Source organism: Chelonoidis abingdonii, chromosome 2 (genome assembly GCF_003597395.2).
Source record: "Chelonoidis abingdonii isolate Lonesome George chromosome 2, CheloAbing_2.0, whole genome shotgun sequence".
NCBI lineage: Eukaryota > Metazoa > Chordata > Testudines > Testudinidae > Chelonoidis > Chelonoidis abingdonii.
The window spans coordinates 295760039-295779308 of record NC_133770.1 but is presented as its reverse complement, the minus strand read 5'-3'; the positions used below and the strand labels follow the sequence as shown (position 1 = coordinate 295779308).

Below are 19270 nucleotides of genomic sequence, written 5' to 3'. Positions count from 1 at the left end.
GATCTTTTTATTTCACATATCAACAAGAATGTTCTAGGAATGAGTCAGGCAGATAGGTCACTGCTTTCAGGATCTTACCCACTAATGAACTGATCCCACAAGGTGCTAAGCAGCTGCTCAAAGGAGCTGAGCACCCAGTTCAGGGCACTTAGCACCTTGCAGAATAAAGCCTTATATAGAAGGATGGGACTAATCTTCATAACATATGAGCACAGCCTGTGTGGGGAAGGGGAGAGGAACCGGGAAGGTGGTGAGCAGGACCAAAATTGAAATAACACTCTCCCTGTTTTGACATTCAGTACTCTTCCCTTGGCTGTCATGGATGCCTTATCTAATTTAAATTGACCTTCCAGCTTCTTCCCATCTGTTGTGTCATTTGAGAGACTTTTTGTCTGAGCAGTACAAATTCCATAATCTGTGTCTCTGCACAGTAGACTCTATTTCTTCTTCACAGGACACAACATCAAGGATTTTACTTTGTATTCTCTTGCCTCCGCCCCTCCAGTTTGTTTCTCATGCAGCCTTCATTAGGAAAAATGATATCTGCAGTCAGAGAAGGAGATAATTCATGTGAGCAATCAGTGCTGGGTTAACTGGAGAGTGAAAATGTTTTAGACTGTAGCAGAAACTCACATACTGAAAGGGCTCTCTGGCTATCCATCAAACAATCAATTACTGTAGCCATTAGTCCCCTTTAACCACACATTATATCAATTTACCGGATGGTATAACGTCCAGGTCATAACCCTTTAAAGATGAGCAAATATAGAAGGAATCTATCAACGTTTTCATGCAGCGTGGTCTTGAAGGGTACCAATATATAGCTTTGATCACTCCATGTCATTACTGTATCTTTAGCCTATTAGGGGCCTGATCCTCAGGGGACATCGAGTGCCCTCCAAGGTCAGTGACTGTAGAGGGAATTGAGGGCCTTCGGCACTTCTCAAGATGGAGCCCTGTGTCTGGTAGGAAAGAAGAGAAGGTCATTCAAGTGAAAAAATGTGTGTTAGTGGTTAGCGCAGCATACTGGCAGTCAGGCCCAACTTTGTCACTGCCTCCTTGGCCATGTCCGCCATTTGATAAATTAACCATGCTAACCACCATTGCGATCCACGAACACAAGCAACACAGCTCATGGCCACGTTTGAGATTCCGGTCAATAGTGCAAGCTGATTCTTCTTTTTGGTGTAGCCTTGCTCCAAGAAATGTAACCGTCTAACCACCATGTTATCCTCTACTGAGCCAGTCTCTCCCTGGTGCAGTGCCAGTATAGGTAGCAACTGGTACCAGTGGTGCAAATTCTCTTTCTACTGCAATCCCAGAATGGTCCTGCTCTTTTCTTCCTCCCAAGCTGGTCGGATATAGGGCTGAGGAAGTATCTGCTAACCTCTGCTCTGCCCAGTTGCCTGTCTCTGAACCCACACCCCATGTAGCAGCATTGATGAACACAAAGGCAATGTAGTTCCTGGTCCCTACAACGCATATGTGGCTCCTCATGCAGAACAGAACCATTTACAGGAGACAACAAAAATGTGAGCAAGTACAAATATACATCATAGCATAGTCATTTTGCACCTGCTGTAGGGAGCCGTGCCAGGATTTATGGGAGAAGTGCAGAAATGTATGTTTGCAGGGACCATTCTGCGTGGAGGCAGTACATTGTACACTTGAAATAGGACGCCTAAGAGGGATATTCTGAATCGATGCAAGCTGGAAGGGTACAAGTCTCTAACGTAGACACAGTAACTTCTCAAAGCCACATCCTGATCTGTAACAAGCTAGAATCTAATGTCAGAGGGGTAGCCGTGTTAGTCCAGATCTGTAAAAAGCAGCAAAGAGTCCTGCGGCACCTTAAGTTGCTGCTTTTTATAGAATCTAATGCTTATCCACCTCAGAGGGTACTGTGAGGCTTGAATGCCATTCTAGGCTTAAAAGTGACTGTGTAAAAATGTCCTCTTCTTACAGGAGAGACCTGCCACCTGTGTGTGTTTAGGGGTAGATCTACTGGTTTTAGTGACTAAAATGAGGTTTTGTTCTGTGTACTCCTACTAGCCGTGCAGAGCCAATGCAGGCAGCGACAGGAAAGTGAGCAGGATTCTGTTCCATCTGGTGGATCATTAGTGAAATTGTTTGCCAGGTTTCAGTCAGTTACAGAGGTGTCACTCCACTGTTGACCATGGAGTTGCTTAAGTTTGAGTCAGGTAGAACCTTTATTAGTAATAAGGATGTGTGAGATGGAAAAGACCCAAATTTGATTCTCTTTGAGACGAGCAGCCAGGGGAGGGAGATGGGAGTCAACTTTTTTTTAACTTGTAAATTGAGCCCATCTGGTAAGAAACTTATTGAGCGATCATATGCATGTAACCACTGGCTGCTGTATTTGCAGTGGTTTTTCAGAATATACTTTAGCACTTGCTAAAATCATTGGGCTTTTTGGATGAAAGGTGCTAATACAAAGTATAGAAACTGATATAAGCTACAGAGCACTGGAGTGATCACCCTGGGGTATTACTTATAGTCCTGGTCTTGACAGTTCAGGAAAGATATTTTAAAAAATTGAATACAAATAAGGACAACAGAAATAACACAAGGGCTGGAATATAATACGTCAGGTGAGAAAATGAGGGAGCTAAATGCATGTAGTCTAGGAAAGAAGACCCAGAAGAGACATGATTACAGTCTATAAATACCTTCAAGGTGACAATATACATGATGAATAAGTAATTTATTTACAATGTTACATGATCTGATGCCAGGGCTCATGGTCTGAAGCTAAAGAAGAAAACATTTAGGATAAGTATTAAGGGGGAAAAGTTCTTACATTAAGAACAGTTGCAATAGGCTTCCCTAGAGGTGGTCCAGACACTGTAACTGCAGAAATTCAACAATATAAATAAGACAACACAAGGAATAAGAATAGTATGTGAGTCTATAAAAAGGCAATGATGTCATGATCCCAAGGCTATCTGTGGGCCATCTATCTACAAAACAGGTAGGTAAGCCAGTATCCTGATGTTCTGTGAAGAATGTACATATTTTTGAACACTTATGCTGTGGTGGTAAGCTCCTGAGGGGCTGAACAGAAAATTGTTCAGGATCTTTTCTCTCTTTCCATGTTCACAATTTATTATGCTACAAATATTTTGATAGCTTTTCAAGCCTAGCGGTAAAAACCATTGGGATGTTTCTTCCTAATCACATGTGATGGGTCTGCTAGGCTGAACAGATTCGTTAATGAAAGGTCACCATCTTGATGAACATATAACACAAACACGATATGGAATATTCCAGGAAAATAAATCGTTCTGTACCCACTTCCTACTTCTTGGCACCATTTGGAAAATTAAGTTAACAACTTCTTGCCCTATAAAAAACTCACACTGAATAAATTAGCTAAGAAGCAAAATGCTTTGCACTTAATTCTCTGTGGCAAGCAGTCTCAGATATGCTGTTTTGTTCAATTGAATAATATGTATGCTTCCCATTTTTATATCACTTTGCATTCATTTTGGTTGCAAATATACATTTATGACAGAATTTGCCTATAATCTTCAGCTCCTCTTTCCTGAAATCTCCAATGTATCAGTAATGACTATATTGTTGTTGTTAATGGAAATGACATTTAGATATTTTTTCTTTCTTTCTTTGTTTTTGTTTTGTTAAACTTTGTTGATCTTGTACTGAGAGTTGCCACCCACCTTGTTTGTCTGGATGAAGATCCACCCCATTGTCATGTGTCACCCAGAGGATGTCTCTAGCGCAGCTTCATGCTGGACAGAAACATCATGCCACAGTCACAATAAATGTTTATTATCTCTCCCTAGAAGGCGTATTATTCAAGTTTGTTCTGGTCCTTTTCCACCTTTCTTTGAAACATGCTTTGCAGACCTCTGAAGGAGGTAAAAGTCTATACTAGATGAACAGTTGGACCATTCCAACGTGGCAATGTGACATTAAGGCCTGGTCTACGCTGGGTGGGGAATCAATGTAAGTTACGCCACTTCAGTTACGTGAATAACGTAGCTGAAGTCAACCTATTTAAATCTACATACTGCTGTGTCTTCACTGCGGTAGGTCAACTGCTGACACTCCCCTGTTGACTCCGCCTGTGCATCTCGCTCCGGTGGAGTACCAGAGTCAATGGGAGAGTGTTCGGCTGTTGATTTATCACGTCTTCACTAGGCGTGATAGTTCGACCCCCACTGGACTGACCGCTCTGGAGGTAAATACAGACATGCCCTTTGAGCATACTAATGCTGGATGGCAAGGGAGCTCACCACTAATGAGTTTCACCTGGCCCGATCAATTCACTGTACCCCAATTCACTATTGTTATAATCTGTATCTAAAAGATGTCATAATATGTCATTGGAAGGCTCATAACTCACTAATGGTTAGTTGTCTTGACTGATTTATATGCTTGGTATGTGTTAAGACTGATGGATCTGTGCTGGAATTATGACTGAAACGTGATTAAACCACGCAGGTAAGCGGGAGCTGGTAAACAGATCTGCCCAGGTCTGAAACAGATATGAAGCAGGGTTGACCAGAGACAATGGTATTGCAGTTTTTACGTGTGGTAAACAGAACCATCAACGCTCACAAGGTGGTTGGGTGTCAGCATGTCTGGGCCAGCCTAATCATCAGGCAAAGACCATACGTTGGCATGCCAGAAAAACAAAGCTACCAAGCTAACAAGTGGGGGAAGAGACAGCATAGCTAACCCCCAGCAGGAAGAGGAATTTTATCTGAGCTATAAAGAGGGAGGGAGGTCTGAGCCCCAAATGATTAGCAATTGAATCAATTGATTGTATACTACTGTATTATAGAAGTGTATTATGAATTCCTGCATCAGACTGGTTATTAATATCATTTTAAAATGCATCTATTACCAGTATAGGAAGGATTATGAATACTCATTGATATTATGTCTAAATAGTGAGGGCAAATGAAGGAAGAAAGGGTTCCCATCCTGACAGATGGGAATGTCCCAGTTATCTGTCGGTCTCCAATGAAATTAAACAAGGTGTGATCAAAAACAATGGAAGCTCTATTTGCATAGAAGTTAGCAGGGGGATGAGAAGGCCACAGGAAGGGAAGAAAAGCATAAGGTCAGCCTGTCTCTATCAACAAGGAATTTTGGGAGATATAAGCAGAAGCTGAAAGCCATATCAGGCATCCGCCACTGGGCAGATATAAGAGGGGAGAGTTCTTGCAAGCTGAGAAAGAAGTGTCCTTCAGTCTAAGCGGGGTGGAGGGGTTAGGGTCTCTGGGACCTGGATTATATAGAGTGAGGGGAAGAGAGCCCCTATGATCTCTTTCACTTGGGAGACAAGGGACGTTCTTATGTGGAGAAGTCCTTGCCAAAGGAGTGGTCAGTCCTTTTGAGTTATCTTGCGAGAAACATGCAGTAAGGACTTTATCTTGAACAGTAGCTGTTAAATTAAGTCTTAGCCATTAAAACCCTATTTTTGTTTTGTATTTGTAATTCTGTTTAGCTTCATACCTTATACTTGAATCCACTGAATCCCTGCTCCTTTGTTAAGAAAATTGTTTATTTTTATTATAAACCACCTCAGGGCTGTGTTCAACTTGCCGTGAATATTAACTCCAGTTAAAGTAATACATTGCGGTATATGGTGACTCTTTACAGCAGCAATGTACCGTATTATTTCTCTGGGTGATCCAGGAGAGGACTGGATACTTCAGGGCAGGCGTTGTATGGGGAAATTCAGGACTAGGACTGTGTTGGGGTCACTTGCTGGTTGTAAAGTCTGGTGCAAGCCTGAGAGCAGGGCATTAGGCAGGCTTCTAGGGTCAGAGCTGTCTAGCACACATCACTGCCTAGCACACAGACACTCAGGGTGTGACCTGCATGCTTGTGTAGGTTAGCTGTGAGCATCCCAGGTAGGGAACTGTAGCAGCAAAGCATTGTAAGGCTCCCAGGTTGCAGGACAAGTGGTGACACAACCCCTCACTGGTCTGGATTCAAACCCCCGTAATGTGAGAGGCAGTTTCTGTGTTCTCAATGTAATTTCATTTGTTTATCTAAAACTGCATATTACATATCCCTAGAATGTAGTAGAACCCTTTATTCGTTAACAATTTCCTTCTAGATAGGTTAGACTGAGTAGAGTTGGGCCATTTTTGTGTACTGAAGAATACAGAAATTAGAATTAGACACTAAATTACAGGCAGACTACAGATATGTTCCCTTCCACCCACTCTCTCCATCACCGGTATCATGTATTCTGGCCAAGTCTGGAACTTGTGTACCAAGAGAAAGAAAAGAACTTTGAGACATGTGATGTTTGGTAGGATGGGTAGCCCTTTTTAAAGCAGACGATTATTCATTATTTGCAGTGCACTAGCGCCTAGGGTGTACAATCATAAATCAGTGCCCCATTGTGATAGGTGCCATATGCACACCTGGAAATGACAACACAAGTGTCAAAGAAGACTGGGAAGCCCTAAAACAGACCACCCATGAGGTTTGTGAGGAATCCATTGGCCTTGCTACCCGCCACCATTCAGGACTTGTTTGACAGCAACGACACTAAGATTGCAGCCCTTTTGAACCAGAAGAGCAAACCTTTCTGTGACTGGCAAAACCAACCACTATCCAGTCAGAAGCAGAGCTCTATCCATCAGCTCAAAGCTGAAGTTCAAAGAGGAACCGAGGACTCAAGAACACATGATGGGAGGACAAAGCAAAAGAAATCCAAACAGTCGCTGACAGACATGATATGCAGAGCTTTTTTATGAGACAAAGATCCTGTATGGACCAAGCTCGTGTGGCCTCTCACCTCTGAGAACGGAAGATGGTACGACCCTTCTTAAAGATAACGAATCCATTAAAAAGCACCGGAAGGAACACGACCAAAAGCTTCTAAATCGAGAATCAACTGTGACTGATGACACCATCAACTCCATCCCTCAGCACCCAATCTGGGAAATCTTGCCAACCCACCAACACCCAAGGAGATCTGCAAAGCAATTAAACAAATGAAGAACAATAAAGCACCAGGTCCTGATGCCTTACTAGCTGGTGTACTGAAAGTAGGAGGAGAAACACTGACTAACAAGCTTCACTTGTTGCTCGTCAAAATCTGACACACCAAAGAAATTCCTGCTGACCTACATAATGCTAACATTGTCCCCATTTTCAAAAAGAAAGACAGGGCCAACTGTGGCAACTATTGAGTCGTTGCCCTCCTCTCCATTGCTGGAAAGATTCTTGCTAGAATCTTACTGAATCACCGGCTCCTTCTTGTAGAGGAAGTACTTCCGGAGCCCCCATGCAGCTTCAGACCATCATGAGGCACAACCAAAATGATTTTCACAGCCAGGCAGATCCAGGAAAAATGTCAAGAACACCTGGAGCTGTATATGGCCTTTACCAATCTGACCAAAGCCTTTGACTGTCAGCCATGAGGCTCTGTGGAAAATCATGTCAAAGTTTGACTGCCCAAGCAAATTTATCACCATTGTAAGACACCTCCACAATCAGATGACTTCCTCCATCCTGTGCAGTGGCTCTACCTCTGAGCCATGTGTCATCCGAACAGGCGTAAAACAAGGTTGTGTACTTGCACCGACCCTTTTCTCCATTTTCTTAGCAGCTATGAAAACGTTAACCCAAGACTATCTACCACAGGGCATTGGCATCCAATATCGGATTGACGGCCACTTCTTCAACCTTTCTTGTCTCCATGTCAGAACTAAAGTAATACTGGCAACAATAACCAAACTCCAATATGCAGATGACAGTGGTGTAGTTGCACACTCAAAGGAGGATCTAAAAACAGCCCTTAATTGCTTCCCTGAAGCTTACAAAAGCCTAGAGCTAAGTCTGAACATCGGCAAAACAAAAGTTCCCCACCAGCCAGTCCCTGATCAGTCATCAGACTCAGCAAGAAAGATCTACATCGACAAAGGAGGACAGGAAAATGTAAAGTACTTTGCCTATCTTGGTAGTTATTTCTCACAGAGGGCAGATATAGATGTCGACACTCAGCACAGAATTCACTGCGCCAGCCTTGCCTTTGGCAGACTGTATCACTGGTGTTCAACAATTACAACATCAGAACACACACCAAATTTTTAGTTTTTAAAGCGGTGGTAATCCCAACTCTCCTCTACGGCTGTGAGACTTGGGTGACCTACAGAAAACACCTGAAAAACCTGGAATGCCGGCATCAGCACTTTCTTTGGAAGATCCTTAACATAAAGTGGGAGGATCGTCACAGTGTCAGTGTCTCACAGAGGCGAACATCTTCAGTGTTGAGGTCCTGATTATCCAGCACCAGCTGAGATGGAGCAGGCAGTGTGCCCGTGCCTGACATTCACTTAGCAAAACAACTGCTGTGTTCCTAACTTACCAAAAGAGTGAGGAAACAGGGAGGCCAAAAGAAATGCTTTAAAGAACCCTCAAGATAAACATCAAGATATGTGGCATCAACACCACACACTGGGAGACAGCAGTCCAGGATAGGGATAACTGGAGAAGACTTGTCAGAGGGGGAACATCTACTTTTGAGGGAAACCACGTTGCCTTGGTAGCTGAAAAACGCCAGGAAAGACAACAGTCACACAGCAATCACAGCCCAACCGTGTCTTCAAACACCACCTGTAATGTCTGCCAACAAGCCTGTGGCTCAAGGATTGGACTCCTCAGTTACCAAAGGACTTGTTCAGCTTTGCCACTGCAGGCTCTAATCTAATGACTTTCTACAAACTAAGCAGAGCTGAGTTAGACCCTGATGGGAAACCTGGGTTCTACTGAAACTAATTTCAGTAACTCAGTATATCCGCAGTGCGGCTTAGTGGATATAGTACTCAGGAAAATGTATTCCTGGCTCTTTCCTGAGTGACTTTGCGCAAATTGTTTTAACCCCTCTGTGCCTCAGTTTCTCCATCTGTAAAATGTTGATGATGTTACTGACCTCTTTTGTAAGGCACTTTAAGATCTACTGTTGAAAAGACTTATTTAAGAGCCAGGTGGTGGTGGTGGTGGTTGTTTTTTTATTATTATTGATAATTATCATTCCATGGAGAAACATCCCGTGTGGCACAGAGTAAATCATTTTAAGCTCTCTGCGCTTCAATTTCCCAATCTGTAAAAGAGGGATAGTGTGTCCCTACCTCACAGGGATGCTGTGGCCCATAGTTCATTACCATTTGAGGTGTTCAAATACATGACAAGAAAAGTCTGTAAATAATAGCTGGCATTTGTGTTTTTAGTGTCAGTGCCAGTATCCCTATGTGGTATGAAGACTTGTTATGCTGTTAGAGGTGGATGGGACATAAAACCGACACTGTTGATCACATTGGCTAATGAAAGGAATGAAAGCACTTGGGTGTATAGGCCAGGAGAAGGGTGAACCTTTCCTTATGCTTCTACAACTTCAGTGTGGTTTGGACATGGGGCCGGGGATCCAGGAAACTTTGTGTTCTGTTCCAGGTAGGAAGTAAAGAATCCCATACCAACTGAAACTGCAATGGGCATGAAGGTAGATGAAATATGATTACCCAGATTGGAATCTGGCTAGTAGACCAAAATTAATATAGTCACCCTAATGTGGGATCATCTTATGGAAAATTCATGGTTACACCATGAAGTTGAACAATACAGAGGCTGTGAAATGGGCACGCTTTTCTCATGGGTCAGTCACATGTTAGCATGGTGCTTAACCCTTTACAATAGATTCTTATGTTGTAAATATTTAACTATCTAAAGTATGGAAACGTATATCAAACTTTGGGGCAATGAAGCTATGGCAGCAGTCAGCAGAAAAAGTGGCAAAGGTCTTCATTTCCAAAGAGGCTTCTGTTTGCTCTGCTGAGGTTAAAGTTGTTCCTGGATGAAGGTGACTGAGAACTCGGACAATCTGAAAAAGCAGTTAATGGATAATAGTTATGAATTCTTTCACTGTGCATCATGGAGAATGTAGCCCACCAATGCATTTGTTTGGTGTTGATATATAATATCATATGTGTACTCCATTTTGCACAAATGCCATTAGCATGCAGCGAATCTTGTCTTGGTCATTTGTTCCCTATCTGAGATGGAAAAAGAGTCACTTGGAAAAAGAGGACTTGTTTCTCTTTTCTTTCCCATCAGCTTCCCCCCACTCTGTTTTAAATCCCCCACATTCATTCCAAAAATACTATGATCAGCAGGGGTTTTGTCACTGTGCTGAAGGTGAATCTCTCAAGGGCAGGGCAATTTCATTCATGGACCTTTCTGTTTTGAATCTCCTGCCACTGGAAATCAGGCTGAGTTTGGTCCTTACCCCCTTCAGAAGCCAAAGAAAGATTATCCTCTTCCCATAATAAAGGATGCTACCAAAGGAACCAGTGGCGTTCTTCCTTTTTTCATTTTCTTCTATAACACTGGTCTACAATTTTTGAGAAATCGTCTGCTTCAGAGATAAAATGTGGTATTTATTGTGTATTTTGATGTGCTGAATTCAAATATGACAATTAAAACAACTGATTGGCTACTGTTTCTAAGATATTTAAGTTTTTACATTTTATGTCTATGTATATTGTGTAGATAGTAGAGTTTTAATTATAAATTGTAAACCTAGGTCTTTTCATGTGTTTATGGTTGCTTTACATGATAATATTTCACCTGTCCTGTTTATGTAACACTTTAAAAATCAGCAAAAGGGTTATATAAATAAAATTTATTATGAAACAAAAGGCAAAAAACTATTATGTACATAGTTTAGTCCTATTCAGTGTCTACTCGGCGCTTCTTGGCTTGTCTCTTGTATTCATTAAATGGAGCATCTCTTGTCACTGTCCAGCAATAGTCTGCAAGCATTGATGGGCTCCATTTGCCCTGATAGCGTTTCTCCATTGTTGCAATGTCCTGGTGAAATCGCTCGCCGTGCTCGTCGCTCACTGCTCCGCAGTTCGGTGGAAAAAAATCTAGATGAGAGTGCAAAAAATGTATCTTTAGTGACATGTTGCAACCAAGGCTTTTGTATGCCTTGAGGAGGTTTTCCACCAACAACCTGTAGTTGTCTGCCTTGTTGTTTCCGAGAAAATTTATTGCCACTAACTGGAAGGCTTTCCATGCCGTCTTTTCCTTGCCATGCAGTGCATGGTCAAATGCATCATCTCGAAGAAGTTCACGAATCTGAGGACCAACAAAGACACCTTCCTTTATCTTAGCTTCACTTAACCTTGGAAATTTTCCACGGAGGTACTTGAAAGCTGCTTGTGTTTTGTCAATGGCCTTGACAAAGTTCTTCATCAGACCCAGCTTGATGTGTAAGGGTGGTAACAAAATCTTCCTTGATTCAACAAGTGGTGGATGCTGAACACTTTTCCTCCCAGGCTCCAATGACTGTCGGAGCGGCCAATCTTTCTTGATGTAGTGGGAATCTCTTGCACGACTATCCCATTCGCAGAGAAAACAGCAGTACTTTGTGTATCCAGTCTGCAGACCAAGCAAGAGAGCAACAACCTTCAAATCGCCACAAAGCTGCCACTGATGTTGGTCATAGTTTATGCACCTCAAAAGTTGTTTCATGTTGTCATAGGTTTCCTTCATATGGACTGCATGACCAACTGGAATTGATGGCAAAACATTGCCATTATGCAGCAAAACAGCTTTAAGACTCGTCTTCGATGAATCAATGAACAGTCTCCACTCATCTGGATCGTGAACGATGTTGAGGGCTGCCATCACACCATCGATGTTGTTGCAGGCTACAAGATCACCTTCCATGAAGAAGAATGGGACAAGATCCTTTTGACGGTCACGGAACATGGAAACCCTAACATCACCTGCCAGGAGATTCCACTGCTGTAGTCTGGAGCCCAACAGCTAGACTAGAGCCAATCAACAATTTTAAGCATCATTTTCGTTCTCAGTGACCCAGAATTAGTAAAGTTTGACTACATTTATTTCAGAAGTATTTTGGCTGTAGAGCAGTGTAATCAGTGTCCAAACTAACCATCGGAAAGCATGACTGTCTATTGGGAGGTGCGTAGAATGTGGTGGATCTTAGATAACCACGATTCTCCTACTAACCCTTGTAATTGGTACATAGATTCAGAAGTGATGGCTGTATGGGAAATTCAGAGAGGGAGCTGTATGTGGAGTGGCTTTCTGCCTGTTCTCAGTTTATAAAAGAGATGTACTGTACAGTTTTCAGCTGTGGCAGCTGGAAAACTTTGCCAGTGGGCAGAATGCTGTGGACTCTAAGAATTATGAGGCTATAATTCAGACAGCCAGGAAAGGGCAGAAACAGCTTTAAAAAAATGTCATGCTATGCAGTAAAAATACCAGCCAACACACATTTATCCCAAACTCATATTTGTCTGCATCATTTTACATATATACAGATGATGTCTGAAGCTGGTGACAGCACAGTATCTGAGTCTGGGTGTCATGGATGTTTGTGATCAAAACTTTGCTCGTTAAATGAAATGGATTATTTTAAAATTACTATGAGATTGTGGAGAAGGAACTGTCTATGCCTCTGCTCATCATTTATTCCACTTCACTCACATTGCTGCAGGACCATCTGTTGGCACTGTAGATAAAGCCCTCAAATAAAGGGAGGGGGAAGACTGGAAGAAGTGGGCAAAGCTTTTTTCTTACAGAGCATGCCTAAGAATTTAGTGATAGTTACAGGTAGGTACAGATAGGCAAATTCATAGTTACAGTGAAAGGTTGTACTGAAGACTCAGCTCTCTCAATATCTGACACTGGTGTATGCCATCATTTCAGGGAGCCAACATATGTTGATGTGAGGGCGAGTGCAAATAAGACTAATTATTCTTTGAGGGGATTCTCTCAGAAGAACTCTCCTTTTAGATTTCGGCTGGCCTGGGTCACCCGGGGCTGCAAAGACACACTATCTGTGAAGTCCAGCAGAGGGTGTCAAAAATGATTAGGGGGCTGGAGCACATGACTTATGAGGGGAGGCTGAGGGAACTGGGATTGTTTAGTCTGCAGAAGAGAAGAATGAGGTGGGGATTTGATAGCTGCTTTCAACTACCTAAAAGGGGGTTCCAAAGAGGAAGGATCTAGACTGTTATCAGTGGTAGCAGATGACAGAACAAGGAGTAATGGTGTCATGTTGCACTGGGGGAGGTTTAGGTTGGATATTAGAAAAAACTTTTTTCCCTAGGAGGGTGGTGAAGCACTGGAATGGGTTACCTAGGGAGGTGGTGGAATTTCCTTCCTTAGAGATTTTTAAGATCAGGCTTGACAAAGCCCTGGCTGGGATGATTTAGTTGGGGATTGGTCCTGCTTTGAGCAGAGGGCTGGACTAGATGACCTCTTGAGGTCCCTTCCAACTCTGATATTGTATGATTCTAAGAGCCCTTTTGATTCAGATTGCTGAGCCTCAAAACTGTGGTTTATTTCTCCTCCACCTGAGCTGTCACAGGCACATAGTTGAAATCATCCAAGCTCAAAGTGTAGTAAGCCTAACTAGGAGCTGGAAGAACCCTTTGAGGTCAAGATAACTAGGGATGGGTTAGGAGAGGTAATAAGCTCTTGCAGCAAGAGAGAAGAAAACGGTAGGGGAGATGAACAAGCTGCTCTGCTACCAAGTCTTTTCCAGCACCCGCAGTTCCATGAGACGAATAAGTCTTTCTATAGGCTTCATGACTTCAGCAATTAGAAGGATGAAAAATGCTAAACACAAATATGGATGTGCTGAAATACGAACGGACGTTACAGATACCTCCTGCTATTTGAGCAAAAACAGTGAGGAGTCCATGTGGCACCTTAGAGACTAACAGCTTTATTTGGGCATAAGCTTTCGTGGGCTAAAACCCACTTCATCAGATGCATGGAGTGGAAAATACAGTAGGCAGGTATAAATACACAGCACATGAGAGTTGCCTTACCAAGTGGGGGGTCAGTGCTAATTCAATTGGCTCGTTAACAATGACCCCCACTTGGTAAGGCAACTCCCATCTTTTCATGTGCTTTGTATTTATACCTGCCTACTGTATTTTCCACTCCATGAATCTGATGGAGTGGGTTTTAGCCCACGAAGGCTTATGCCCAAATAATTTTGTTAGTCTCTAAGGTACTACAAGGACTCCTCGTTGGTTTTGCTGATACAGACTTACACGGCTACCCCCTGAAACCTGTCCCACTATTTCACTGTCCCCATAGCTGCAAGTACTGGCATATAACAGAAAATCATTAGAACTGCTGGTTTATTTCTTGCTTGACTTTGGTACCCTCTTATTCCAGTCGAAACTTGACCAAGTGTTGATAAGAAAAACAGCAACCTGGGAAAGATACTAGTTACAATAAATGTAAAGGCACCAGAGACACAGACTCTCTCTCTCTCTCTCTCACACACACACACATACACACAGAGTTTATTCTCAGACTACAGTGGTACATCATAATTATATTTACATAGTTTAAAAAGTTGGAGTGATTTCTGTAAATGTGCATCTTGAAGCTGCAGGTGCTATGGATAGAAGATATATTATTTAAAGCAACTGTAGTTTAGGAGCTGAAATTAATGTCTCTAACAGTGTCTAATAAAGGTCATGCCGAGTGGGAGAGAAGGGCATGGAATGGATACATTCCGATTGGATTTTTCCCCCCGTTGACAAGGTAAAGTACCTCTCATAAGATAACAGAGCTCTGGTTACCAATGACTGCTACTCTCTTCTGTGTGAAAGATAATGCAAAGTTGTAATATCACTATTTCACTTCTCTAAAAGATTTAGAAGTCCCAGGCCACTTGTTCTGCAGCTGCCTGAGGCTTTTCTACCTGTAATTGCTTTGGGCCTCTGCTTGATGAGATACATCTATAAATCTTTCTGAGTCTGCAAGGTTAGTTCTTTTGGAAGGATGGTTTGAGAAAGATTATCTAATCTAATTTGTGTCTTTTTAATGTAGCTATATATTGCAGCTGGGAATACAGAGCTGGCTATTCCATGTCATTTTTGTTCATGCCAACGTATGTAGTAAAAATTCACCAGTAACGTTCCAACTTTGTAACTAATGATATTGCAAGCAATTGTATTTTGGGCCATTTCTGTAGAGCATTTTCGTGTTCTTTAATGTAGGCATTCTGGCCTCATTATTCCAGGTACAATTAAATGTTAATCTTCATGCATCCTACTGAGAGTGGGATTATCCTCATGAAAGTTAGTCTGAATCTTTAGATGTGTACACATACTCTAAAGTAAGAGATGCACATCTCTCCATTGGTATGTTTGCAGTCTGTGCAAATGCTACAGCCAAAAAGTTCCCTAGATGAGATATGATACCTTACCTGAAGAAAGGTAGGTATGTGCGTGATTCCTTATTGAGGTCGTATTCCTGCTAGGTTTACAAGAAATCCTGAGGCATAAAGGAGGGACAGCACCCCTGTTTGGTTTGGTTTGCAACCTGGTGTGCGTGAAGTTCTCACTGCATTACAGATTTACGTGATCGTGAATGGTTGCCTTGGACCAACTTGCCATTTGTAATATTCAGTTTGATTATGTGAGAGAGATTCTCCTCTCCATTCCATGGATATAAATCTGGAGTGACTCTGTTGAAATCTTGCAAGTACAGTGTGAACAACAAGGCTAGGTATTGTTATTATTAAGTATAGGGCCGACCCCTATGGGGTCCTATGTAACATTATTAACCTGATGCCTCTATGCCTGATGGCAGCCTGGGCCCACATGTATTTTAGATACGGGTGATCTTTTGAAGATCCAAGTATTTAAGGCTAAAGATAAATACTCAGACTGTGCATCTAAAAATCTGTGCAAGGATTTTTTAGAGATGTGATTTTATAATCTTCAGCAACACATTGATGAAATGTTTTTAAAACAAATTTTAAACTAAGGTCCTTGTGGACTAACATGATCTGAGTAAATATTACAGTCATGCACAACTGTTTTTGTCAGTAAATTCAGAAGGGGACAGTATATACCTGGGGATTGGCAAATACCTGTTAAATAGCTTTATTACCATGTGAATGGCTCTTTAACAGTTTCAGTGTTGTGCTGATAGGTCTGGCAGGCTAGAGGCTTTTTCACTTTTAAGTACTAGATCCCCTCCAGAGGAAGACTCACCAAGCTGCAGCAGCCAGCTGTGGTGGGAGCTTGCAGAACAGGGATAAGAAGAGGTGGGAGGGTGGACACTAAGATCCAGGGATGCCCCAAATTTTCAGGTGCCCTTTGCAACCCTGTGCCTAAGGAGGGCCCTGAGTACATAACCGGGGTGGGCTTTGAACTGAGGACCTAGAAATGAAGTGACTCTGTATGCCATTAGTTAGAAACTGGCCACTAGTGAGGCTGGATGTCAAACTACTGCCATTGGATGGCGTGGGTCACAGTGGTGTGATCTGGGATAGAAAAGGCATTTTCCAAATTCCTGTGGAACTTGAATACACCTGATTATGAGGGAAGCTTTAATTATATAGTGTGTGTGGATGGTGGAGAGATTATGTAAATGTTATGAGCGTTTCCTTTGTCTTCCAGAATGAGGTTGCCACTCCAGTTGTAAGATCTGCTTCCCACAAGTTCTGAGGACGCTGACAGCTTTGTCATAGCCATTGTAATAAAAGAAAGTGAAGCAAGTGACAGAGTTTGGCACGCAAGACCTCTTAATAGCGTCCCCGTGTATTCTCTCACTTAGTCAAAAAAGAAAGCTGTGAAAGACAGCAGCCAAGAGTTGAGATCACGTGGACAAGGGAATCATGACATTTCAAGGATCCCTTGTTCTAGAGACAGCCAATGGAGAAGACTGTGTTCATCACTGACATAATGCAATATGATAAACTGAATTCACGTTAAGCCTAGTTAGGGTTGAAAAGTCAGCAGAATATCAGCATGTTGTAATAATACATGTGAGTTAGCTTCATCAGCACTTCCTGACCTTTCCCTCAAGTACCTGTCCAACCGTTTGGTCTGTTTCTTTTAATTTCCAGTAGGAGCAGAACTGATGCTCATTACAAGTAGTAGTATCTTGAAAGTTAGGTGCGTAAAAGAGAGCTGTAGTTTTGAGTCATGGACAGAGCAAATGTTCTTTGTGTGGGACATTCTCTAGTCCTCTGAAGATGCAGGATCTCTGGTGTACAGTAGATACAGTAGCTGTAAGGTTATGCTTGTGGGTGGAAAAAGAAAGGGCCTATAGTGTTAAGTGGCTTAACTTTTCATTTCCATGCTTTGGTGATTTCTTTTTGTCATGTCTTGTGTGTGGCAACTTTAACCATTACACAATTAACTTTTTATATATTATTTTCCTACACGTTTTTCCCATTAAAATGTTTAAGCGTTGGAGGGGAATGGAAGTCCATGACGGTAATTTCTGGGGATGTGTCACAGAAGCGCAGCCATAGGTGCTGGAATTAGAGGTTCTGGGGTGCTGCCACAGCCCATGGCTTGAAGTGGTTTCCATCAGATACAGGGTTTACAGTTTGGGTCAATGGCTCTCAGCACCCCCATTATGTAAATTGGTTCAGCACCCCTGAGTGCAGTTGCTGAAGTGAAGATTTTATCTGCTAGAGAAGTACAGCTACTGACAGAATTTTTATCCATCTGGCCACATACAACTTTTTCTGTCAAGAACTGCACATAAAATCTTATTTTCAGGATAAAATCTGATAAAACTGTAGCTACAGGCAGAAAAGATTTTATCCTACAGAGAAGTTTTTATCCAATGGAGAGAATGTGCTTGGCTACTGTTTGTTCATTAGTTTTCACATATGTTGAATAACAACAAAAAATGACCCTTAGTCCTAAAAATTTGTTTTCAAAAACTATCCAGCACATCACAAGTACAGAACTTTTTCACCTCTCTACCAATACCTTTGCAGATACAATGTTTGTTGTAAAGATACACACTGACAGAAGTCTGCCACAGGCAAATTTCAAGAACAGACCAGCCTCAAACACTTCCTATTAAATATTTATAAAAAGAATCCAAACAACAATTACATAGAAAATTCAAATAGCATAAAATCTAGCACCATGGCAAATTTCATTCTGAAAAGCCACATATATAGAGAGGAAACTAGGAAATTATGCCTCATTTTAAATCCATGTCAGATTGCAACTTTAACTATGGAAGATCAACGAGTGCCTCTGGTCTAACTTTGTTCATTATCAATGTAACATTGGCAAATACAGTAACAAACAAAATTCAAAATGTAAGGAAAATACAAGTAAAACCCAATTTAAAATATAATTTACAATCCAAAATATTAAATCAAATTAGATTTCTTTACACATTTAAATCTACCCCCCTCCCCCCAAAAAAAAAACGAGGAGTCCTTGTGACACCTTAGAGACTAAGAAATCTATTTGGGCATGAGCTTTGTGGGCTAGAACCCACTTCATGAGATGCATGAAGTGGAAAATACAGGAGCAGGTATCCTTTAAAGCTTATGCCCAAATAAATTTCTTAGTCTCTAAGGTGTCATGGAGACTCCTCGTTTTTGCTGATAGAGACTAACACGGTGACCACTCTGAAACATTTAAATCCAAGTCTTTGTTAGCTGAGAGTTTCCGTTTGTTGCTGCTTGAAAACAAGTGGGTTGTTCATTCAACCCATTGTATGGGGGCCACATACTACATCAAAATAATCAGCAAAAAATGGATCACAGTAGCCAGCTATAATGACTCTATGGAGAGTTAAGACAGCTCCATGTTTGTGTCTTGCAGGAAATTCCAGCCAGCACACATCCTAATACAGGATCACATATTTATATGGCTTCTTTGCAAGATGTCCAGGAGACAGATTCACACAGCTGTCTTCAGTGACTCTGAAGTTAACTCATGTCACCAGTTTGTTTAATAGGAAGAACACGAGTATGATGTACTTGGACCATAATCTATTTAAACACATCAGTGCCCAGGCTTTTTAAGGAGATATTGGAGTGATATCTGTTCTTGTGGTAGGGATGGATTATTGTTATTTATTTATTTACTTGTATTGCAATGCAGCACCCAAAGGCACCAGTCAAGACTGCAGCCCCACTGTAAAACTGCTTAGGAAGACATGGCTCCTGTCCCAAAGAGTGTAACTCTAATTTAAGACAAGCCACAAAAACAAGTGCATATAACAAATAGAGAGTAGAGGAAGATAGAACAAGGGTAACAATGAGAGGAAAACACGGTTACTCACCTTTGTAACTGTTGTTCTTCGTGATGTGTTGCTCATATCCATTCCAGTAGGTGTACGCGCCGCGCGTGCACGTTCGTCGGAGAACTTTTACCCTAGCAACTCCAGCGGGCCGGCAGGCCGCCCCCTAGAGTGGCGCCGCCATGGC

The 19270-nt window shown here is 41.9% G+C and overlaps 1 protein-coding gene across 5 annotated transcripts in view; it reads left to right on the top strand.

Moving 5' to 3' along the window:
* The window catches only part of TSNARE1 (t-SNARE domain containing 1), a 691098-nt gene that overhangs the window by 576644 nt on the left and 95184 nt on the right, over positions 1-19270 (top strand). The window lies entirely within an intron of this gene.